Source organism: Nanorana parkeri, unplaced genomic scaffold, assembly GCF_000935625.1.
Source record: "Nanorana parkeri isolate BGI_ZX_2015 unplaced genomic scaffold, ASM93562v1 scaffold773, whole genome shotgun sequence".
Lineage (NCBI taxonomy): Eukaryota > Metazoa > Chordata > Amphibia > Anura > Dicroglossidae > Nanorana > Nanorana parkeri.
The window spans coordinates 10897-20001 of NW_017307041.1; the positions used below are offsets into that span (position 1 = coordinate 10897).

General features: G+C 42.0%; 1 long non-coding RNA gene across 1 annotated transcript; it reads left to right on the top strand.

The window, feature by feature from the left end:
• Positions 1-479: 479 nt before the first annotated feature.
• On the top strand, positions 480-6272 carry LOC108793689. The gene is made up of 3 exons (XR_001941657.1): positions 480-561; positions 1709-1714; positions 6262-6272. It is a non-coding gene; the product is annotated as an uncharacterized LOC108793689 (long non-coding RNA).
• The last annotated feature ends 2833 nt before the right edge of the window (positions 6273-9105 follow it).

Consider the following 9105-nt stretch of genomic DNA (forward strand, 5'->3'; position numbering starts at 1 on the left):
CTGACCATTTCTATGCAAACTTAACATAGTAAAAGGTACAGCTGCTGTAGCTGGACCCAACAGATCACTCTAAAACACTGCCATAGCATAGTTTGTATATACTTACATTGTTCCAAGCTGGAACAGTGTAAATATATATAAATCATTATAGCAGGAGTTTAGCTTTAACTAACTGTAAAAGATTAGATTGGCCAATGTCCATTTACTCTAAGATCGTATAGGTTATATCTCATAACCTTACATGTTGCACATATGCAGTACTACTTACATTGTAACGATTTTTCGTTTTTGCAGAATACTCATCCTCACAGGTTGATAATGGATTGTATGTTCCTTGGAAACAATGTTTACAGCCCTTGTCTGTAAAAAAAAAAAAAAATCCTAAAAATTGTCTGAAACGTGTCATGTCTGATATATCATATATCATAACATTGGTGTCAACCCAGCTCTTATGTGGTCAAGGATGCATGTTCTCCATACCTGGCATGGTCTTAGAGATTTCCTTGGTGTTCTTCATCTGCTTGGAGGTAGGACCAGGAGGCTGAACAGTAATATTTGTCTGTAAAAAGCATGAATTTAATGTTTTGATTATCTAATAGAAGAGATATAGTGGACACGTATATAAAATATATTGCATGCAACAAAAGTAATAAGGCAAAGTATGTCCACTAGGGTTCAGGATAGATGGATAGAAGGGTTGTAACTAGAGGTGCTCCGAAATGAAAATGTCAAAACTGAAACGAAACCGAAATGAGAAAAAATGTCAGGCCGAAACCGAAAATGTTTTTTATTCTAAATTTTTCAAATTTTTTCAAATATTTTATTTTTATTTATTTTTATAAACTTTTTAATGTTTTATATTTTATTTTTATTCATTTTTATTAAATATTTTTTACTTTACTTTTAGGGGCTTCGGGGAATATTAGAGGTCTAAACAGACCCCTGATATTTCCCTTTTAAAATAGAAAAAGAGATTGAGGACAAATAGTCCTCAATCTCTTTTTCTTCAGCCCCTGTTATAAATGATCAGGAATGCCCTGTACTGAGTGTTCCTGTTCATTCATAACATTTGGATATAGTGTGTTTAGTACATCCACAATCATGCATGAACAGGAAGTGATGTAGAATACTTTCCCATTCATTAATAATTGAGGACACAATAACCATACTATGTCCTCAATTATTTACAAACACTCAGCGATCACTGACTGCTTGTACCCGCTCTCCATCCTGGATCGGCTGTCACAGGAGGCTGAGCGAGCATAGCTCAGCCTCCTGTGACAGCACTCTCCTCCTGCAGGGGAGGAGAGAAAGAACGGATGCACCGCTATTTCGGCCATAAAATGGCACTTCCTGCATTATGACAAAAGTGCCATTTTCGGCCGTTATGTTTCGACGGCCGATATATCGGTGCATCCCTAGTTGTGACCAAACTTCTGACTTGTGTAACCCCCCCCGTCAGCATACAAACCTGTACTGTGCCAGTCCTCATTTTCCAGGACTGGCACAGCTAGCTCAGTTAACTGTTTAAAAATAAATCTGGATGTATTCCTAAATGCACAGAATATTACTGGATATTGAGTTCTTATAGGTGTATTAAGCATCAGAGATGGTTGATCCAGGGAATATATGATTGTCTTATGGGATCAGAAAGGAATTTTTTTTGCCCTGTTGGAGCCAATTGAACCGTGCTTTACAGTGGGCATAGCATTCTGTTTTAGGCTTTTCTTCCTTTTTTTTCCTCTTATCTCTACAAGTTGAACTCTATGGACTTATGTCTTTTTTCAACCTGAATAACTATGTAACTAATGTAAACTGATGATTAGTTTACATCAGTTCAGGTTACGTCCGTTATTTGGGACTGACGTTGTAATACAGCATTGCAAGCTCAATGCATGCTGGGGGAAAGCAAAGAATCATGGGAATTAACCAAACTACGTACATGTTTACAACGGATGTAAACTGAACTGACAACAGATGTGCACACTGATTCAGTTTTCATTCGTTTTTTTGGATCAGAGAACCTTGACTGAACTCTCGTGTGAAAGGGGTCAGGCCAGCATTGCAGTAGCCACCTTGTGGGTTCAAAATCATGCTTGTAGAGCACAAACACTATTGCCATTAGTTGGGATCTATGAGTACATTTTGTCTATTGGACATGAATACCATACAATTAAGAACTGAAAGCGCTGACAAGGGTTGGGGACAATGTTAACACTTTCTATGAAAGTATCTACAGTAGTATCCTTTAAAATATACTGGACATTAATAAAATGAAGACAAACTGAAGGGCCTATTTTAACACTCACATTGCCCTTACATTGGGTCTCATTCACAAATTAGGAATATAAATATCCCACTTTACTAATAAAATTAGATTGGGGGAAAAATAAGGTCTTTGCCCACAAGTGTCTTAAGCTGGCCATGCTTTGTTCGAATTTGATTTGAACGTTCATTTGAAATCATTCCTCAGAGCATTTGATCTTACCATCATTGAGTCGGATAATTTAGTTTGAAAGCCAATAAAAATGTCATCCAGACTGCTACTTGAATGGAATCCCAAATGTATTAAACAGGTTTCTGTATATGACAATGTCTACATATTTCCTGAACAAAAATCACATTCACAGTTAAAATTATGTTTTTTCAGATAAGAAACATGTTCTACCCTGGTCCTTTAATCTGTCTTGTCACTGCGTTCGAACAAATGTTCAGAAAACAAACATTTTAAAACGAAATTCTAATGGAGTATGGCCAGCTCTACTCTATTTTTACCATATCATTAACTGGTATATCTGATTATATCAACACAAAAACATGAAATGACCTAAAAATGACAAACTACAATTTAGACGGATCACTCACTACCTTTTCAACATCAGCTCTTCTCCTGTCCAGTACATGCTGTCTGCGCCTTGCTTCCCAGTGATAAGCTGACATGGTGTTCAGAGTCCTGAACAAAATAACAACAAAATGATGTTGAATAGATGTTTTTGCTTCAAGTATTACCTGGTCTGCAATATGTAAAACAGCAGTGAAATCCTGACCAATCTTGTTATCCTCTATTTAGAAGCAAGTATCCAGATACATTTTCCTGATAATTACCACGAGAAGCTGGTACTTTGTTAATCATTAGAATGCCGTCTGATAGACAGTGTGCAATGGAATAAGTTTGCAGTTCATTAGTATTAGCTGCTCTCCCCTCCCTTGCCACAGGCTGATCCCTCAGAATCCTTGTCATTGACATAACAATGCAGTGTCCAAGCAACCGGATACAATCATCAAGCTTCACCAAGAGGAGGTCTGTGTGTGTTATGTGATACCAAAAGAAAGAAACTAATAGTATAGCTGAGTGTTGGACTTTAATCTTAATTTATTTATATTTTTAAAAAGTCAAGCCAAATATAAATGACATTAAAAAAATTCTGCTATCCAAGATCGACTTTCTTGCTTACACAGTACTGTGGATAAATAAGGCACAAAAAAAAATTAAAACAGTTGTGGAATAATCTCCATATTCACTACTCCCCCGCATGTTTAATTTACGCAATGTTGATATTTTTTTTTAACTTTAAGTTTTTTTTATTTAGTTTCAGTGCATATAAAGCATTGCATTTTACACTCATAGAATCAACAAGCAGATACATTAACACATATCTTATCCATCAGACTTAACAGTAAACCTGTTCGGTGAGATCGTTTTAACATTCCATCAAGTAGCAAGTATTTGCCTGTGCATTGAAGTTGAAGATAACATATGCAAAGTAAACTATAGTGTATAGTCGGTAGGTATAGAAAAACAATAAAACACAATAAAAAAAACAAACGAAAACTAAATTATTCCAGCTAAAACCAGGATCCAAGGGTACCAGTAATGAGGGTAACCAATATAACTACATACCCTATGGATAAAGGGCATATGATGGGTTATTCAGGGACGTGTATATGAGATCCAGTCTTTCCATTTAGAACAGAATTTTGAATGGGTATTTAGCCTAAAAGCTATTAACCTTTCATGTTGGCAGTTCAGTTGTACCCGTGCTATGGTTTCTTGCAAGGTAGGTGCGTAAGGCTGTTTCCAGCTGGAGGCTATAAGCTGACGGGCCGTGAAAAGGAATTGCAGGACCACCGTCCTAAGGTTATGAGGATAAATATCAACGCCTATGCTCAGTAGAGCCATTTGGGGGGACGGAGAGACCAAGATGCCGGTAAAGGAGGCAAGATAGCGGAAAATCATACCCCAATAGCTTTTAATACTTTTACAGGTCCAAAATACATGTATGATGTTGCCCACAGAGCCGCAATCTCTCCAACAAAGGGGGGAGTGCGTCGGGTAGATCTTAGATAGACGATAAGGGGTAAAATACCACCTTAACATTATTTTGAGAGAGATCTCCCAGTGGGTGACACACTTGGAACTGGTGACGTTTGCCTTGCAGGCCGAGGACCAGGCCTCCTCCCATTTGAGCTGCAGAGAAACTTAAAAGCTGCCAAATCTCTGTAGGGATTTGTATCACACGAAATTGTTCCAAGGCATGAAAATGCTTAATTTGGGCTAATCTATAGGTGTCCATAAAGGAAAGCATATTTCCAGGTGGCGGTAAAGTAAGGTAGCCCCTTTGTGCCCAGGAACCGAGGTTGAGATATGGTATTAGTAATTCATAAGCTTTCAAAGGTATGTCTACCCGGGAAGATTGTGAGCTAGCGGCACTGTTAAGGACTGAGCACCACACTTGAAATGTGGCATGTAAGGTGGGGTGAGCCAGTAAACGAAGGCTGGGTTTCATAGTTGTAGCCACTAGCCATGCCAGTAGGTCTCCTCCCGGCACCATGGAGCTCTCCAGCCCATACCATAATTTGCAGGAGTCTCTTCTCAGCCACGTTAACTACAGATTGGAGGCGGGTAAAGAAGTTGTTGGTGATAGGGATGGGGAGGGTGCGGAAATAATGTACTCCAGGAGGCTTCCCTCCCCGGGAACCAATGGCAGGCGAGGAAGATGGAAGGTGTGTACTGGGAACCTCCCCCAGCAAGGCTCACACCTGATAGCCAGATGACGCAGGAACGCTATGCTCCCGGGGATGCGCGCGCAGCCTGCGTACTGCGCATGCGCACACGCCGCGTGACTCGCGCATGCGCACCTCGGGCACTAGGTGTTCTACCGAGCTGAAGGGGAACCCGTGCCCTGCGCCGTGCCCGTGGTCCCCGAGTAGAGGTAACACCCCCTGCTTGAGGGGGGAGGACTTAACCTGTGTCGACTGTTCAATGGTCATGGTAATAGGGGCGTGATCTGACCAGGATATGTTATGAATGGAGATTTCACTAATTTTTTGAAGCAACCACTGGTCTGACAAAAATAGGTCAATTCTGGAGTAGAATTTATGTGGGGTAGAATAAAATGTATAGTCCCTCTCGCTGGGGTGCACACAGCGCCAGATATCGTATACATTTTCCCTAAGGAGCCATTTCGAGATTGATTTTTTGCGTGGAGCGGAGGATTTAGTGGTGTCAATCAGGCTGTCCGGGGTCAAGTTAAAGTCCCCGCACCAAAGTACAGAGCCCTTCTGGACTTTACGTAATTTAACCATAGACTTAAAAAAAACAATTTGTTTCGTATTAGGTACATAAACATTAATCAGCGTGTAGCATATTGAATTAAGTTCACATATCAAAACCACATAACGACCAAGGTCATCCACAAGCGAGTCTAGTAGTTTAAAAGTCACGGTATCTTTTACAGCTATAAGTTCTCTGCGCTTTTTAGTTGGAGCATTTGAGAAAAAAATATGGGGGAAGTGGTTATTGCGAAAAGGAGGTGGAGAACCCTCTTTGAAGTGGGTCTCTTGTGCACATATGATATCGCAGGAGTGCGTGGAAGCTTCTGCCCATAGGCGGTTCCTCTTGAACGGGCTATTAAGTCCCTTTGTATTCAGGGAAAGAATTTTAACACTCATGTTGTTGTAGAGTGGAGGCACATTGGTAGATAGAGTTAATGACAGTTATCGTACCTGAGACAGTCCCTCGGACATGTGGAAACCTGGGAAAGCGAGGCATATGTAGCACAGTCTTCCATCGAGAAGTGCGGAGAGAGGCGAGTCCCCATAGAGCAGTAGTGTCATCCTGGATGCTGGAGCGTAGAATAGCAAAAACCAAACAAAAAGAGAAAACAATAACAAAGAATTTAAAAAAAAAACTGTAACGCCAACGAGCGTTAATTATATCATATGGAGATAAGAACAAAGCCCATAGGGCCATAGAAGCAGCCAGATGAGCTGTGCCTTCAAGTGTGAGGCTAGGAGAGCCATAAGTTCGGCACGGGGTATCCCAAGGGTGAGTATTGCTATCTGGTGAGCACAGAGGACAGTTGAAGGAAGATCAGCCGCTGGAGACCATCAATCTGCAGAATCCGGGATTAAGCCCCACGACTTCAGCAGGGTAAGACCCGAATCAACATCCGAGATCACATGAGATTTCCCGTCGTGTGTAATAATAAGCTTGGTGGGGAATCCCCAGCGATAATTCACCCTGTTATTCCGAAGGGATTTAGTAATAGGTAGGAGCCTTTTTCGCGCCAAGATCGTGGCCTGCAAGAGGTCCCCATACACAGAGAGTTGCGAGTACGGGTCAGGTAGGGGCGATGTTGTACGGGCAAGGGTAAGTAGTTGCTCTTTAACGTGGTAGTAATGAACGTCCCTTGGTAAGTGGTCCGGCAGGAAGGTCTGTTTTGGGAGCCGGTGGGCCCTATCTACTATATATTCAAACTCCTGCAAGGGTGGTAGCAAGGACTTGAGCAAGGTTTGCACATAGGCCCGTAATTCTGGAGGGGGTATGTTCTCCGGGACCCCCCCATAATTTAACATTATTGCGCCTCGACCTGTCCTCAAGATCTGCTAGTTTCACAGAGAGCGCTCTCATAGCGGAATCATTATCTTTGTGGGCATTATGGGCTTCAGCATATTCCCCCATCTTATCCTCAATGTGGCTGACCCAATGCATTAATATCCCCCTTCAGCTGGTGAATAGCTGAGAGCATATCCCTATGCAGGGAACTCCTCAGAGAGACAAGCATGCCTTTCAGTGTAGTGTCCAGCAGAGGGCGATCAGCCGTAGGATAATCCTCAATGGCAGTGTTCAGCTCTCTGTCTGCCAGCACGTCAGGGTTACCCCTTCATCTGCCTCCTCTGGCCCTTCATGTGGGCCTCTTGTGTCCCTTCTGGGCTTGGATTTGGCCGGACTGGGGACCGGAGAGGGTCCCGAGCGCCTGTTAAGAGGGGTAGCCGCATGTGACGCCCGTTCGTGCCGGCCCTCGGAGACACGCGAGGAGGTCCCCGCTTGGTTTTGCGCTTCCCCGCCATTGTGGAGTGATACTGGGGTCAGGATCAGTCAGGGGTAGCAGAGTATGAGTCCTCTGTGCTTAAAATCCAGCCTTAGGGATTACACTGTGCCGGAGCTCTGCTACCCTGCAACCTTTCGCCTCGGCTGCTAGCCACGCCCCCCACACAATGTTGATATTTAAAGGCAGTCTGGTCCCCAAGATGGGAGGTCTTGATCAATCAACAGTTCACTAAATTAATCAAATTAAGCCGGGTCTACACTGGTGGATTTCCCTGCCAACGTTCATTCGAAAAATTTCACCAGAACATTCGATAATGCCATCAGATGCTTTGAATGTACGAATGAACATAGAATTTCGCTCAAAACTTGGTTTGGTTTTAACATTCAGTTTTGGAATGGATGAGCTTCCCCAACAAACACCAAAGTTACTGTTAGAATTTTCAATTTATGGAGTATAGGGGCCTCCACTATGGCCCCTGACTACATCAAAAGGCCACACATAATATTCAGTATATGACAGAAAGCTGTCAGAGACTTCAAACATAATAGTGGAGATGGTCAGAGACTGTGGACATGTAACAGGATGGTCGGAGACTGAAGACACAGGACTGGGGACATGCTACATGAGAATGCGAGAAATCACTGACATTACAACTTCTTTTTAAATTAATGCTGCTATTACTGACTTCTGGGGTCTGTAAACTGCCACACAGCAAGGACTGCATGTGGCTCTCATACTTCAGGCTGGGCACTAGGGGTCTAGATCCTTTGGTCCATTATGGCACTATTGAGTTTCATTGCAGCCCCTGACTCTAGAATGAGATATACAGCACAAAATATGTTCATATAACAGCATACAGAGCATAGAACATGTAGAACACAATAGATACACACATTCCCATTGCGTACAGGGTACATGGCACAAAAACTAAAGCAATAATGCCACTTCTGGTTTGGCAAGCAAACATTAGGATGTTGTTTCAATCATCATATAACCAATGCATACATTTGAGAAAGCACACTAGGAAGTTAGCCTCTGTTTGGGCTTACAGAGGGCTACAAGCAGGTGTCTTTGTGTCATACACCGGAATATGGTGCTATGCTCATAAGAAGTAAAGGCAGTGAGAACATAACACTGCAGCCGCACCATGCTTATGTACTGTATCTTTGATGAGCTGAGTGCCATATTACTGAAACTTTTTCATTGCTGTCTAGATGGTCATGTTAAACATTTGAATATATCCTCCATGTTACGGAATAAGCCTTTTAGGTCAATAACACAAGGCTCATCATATACAGATGTTTGACTGTAGCTCAGCCACAGTGCTACCTTGCCTCTCCCCATGGTTTTAATGCCTTTCTAAAAACATATTTTATGCTAAAACATTATAAAAGATTACAAAAGCCACATCATCACTGGAACTTAGTGCTCATTAGGTCTATATGCTTCATTGCAGTGTGTTAGTAAACGTGCATTAATGTCTGTTATTTTCTCGACAATGCAGACAAAATCAGACACGCACATTTTTTCCAACTATTGCTCCCCAACGCCAGTATGTGCATTAGTGCCAATGACCATTTGGAATGTACCTCAACTGCAGGTCAGCAAACTCCCATTGACTGTATTGAGCAGTACACATGAAAATTCAGAAGCAGTATTTTACCTGTTTTGTACTGCTTTTCTATTAAGATTTGTGCATCCTATTAAGATGCGCTTGAACTGCAGGCAAAACAGGTCAAACAGCCTTTTCTTGTCAAACTCTGTTTTCCAT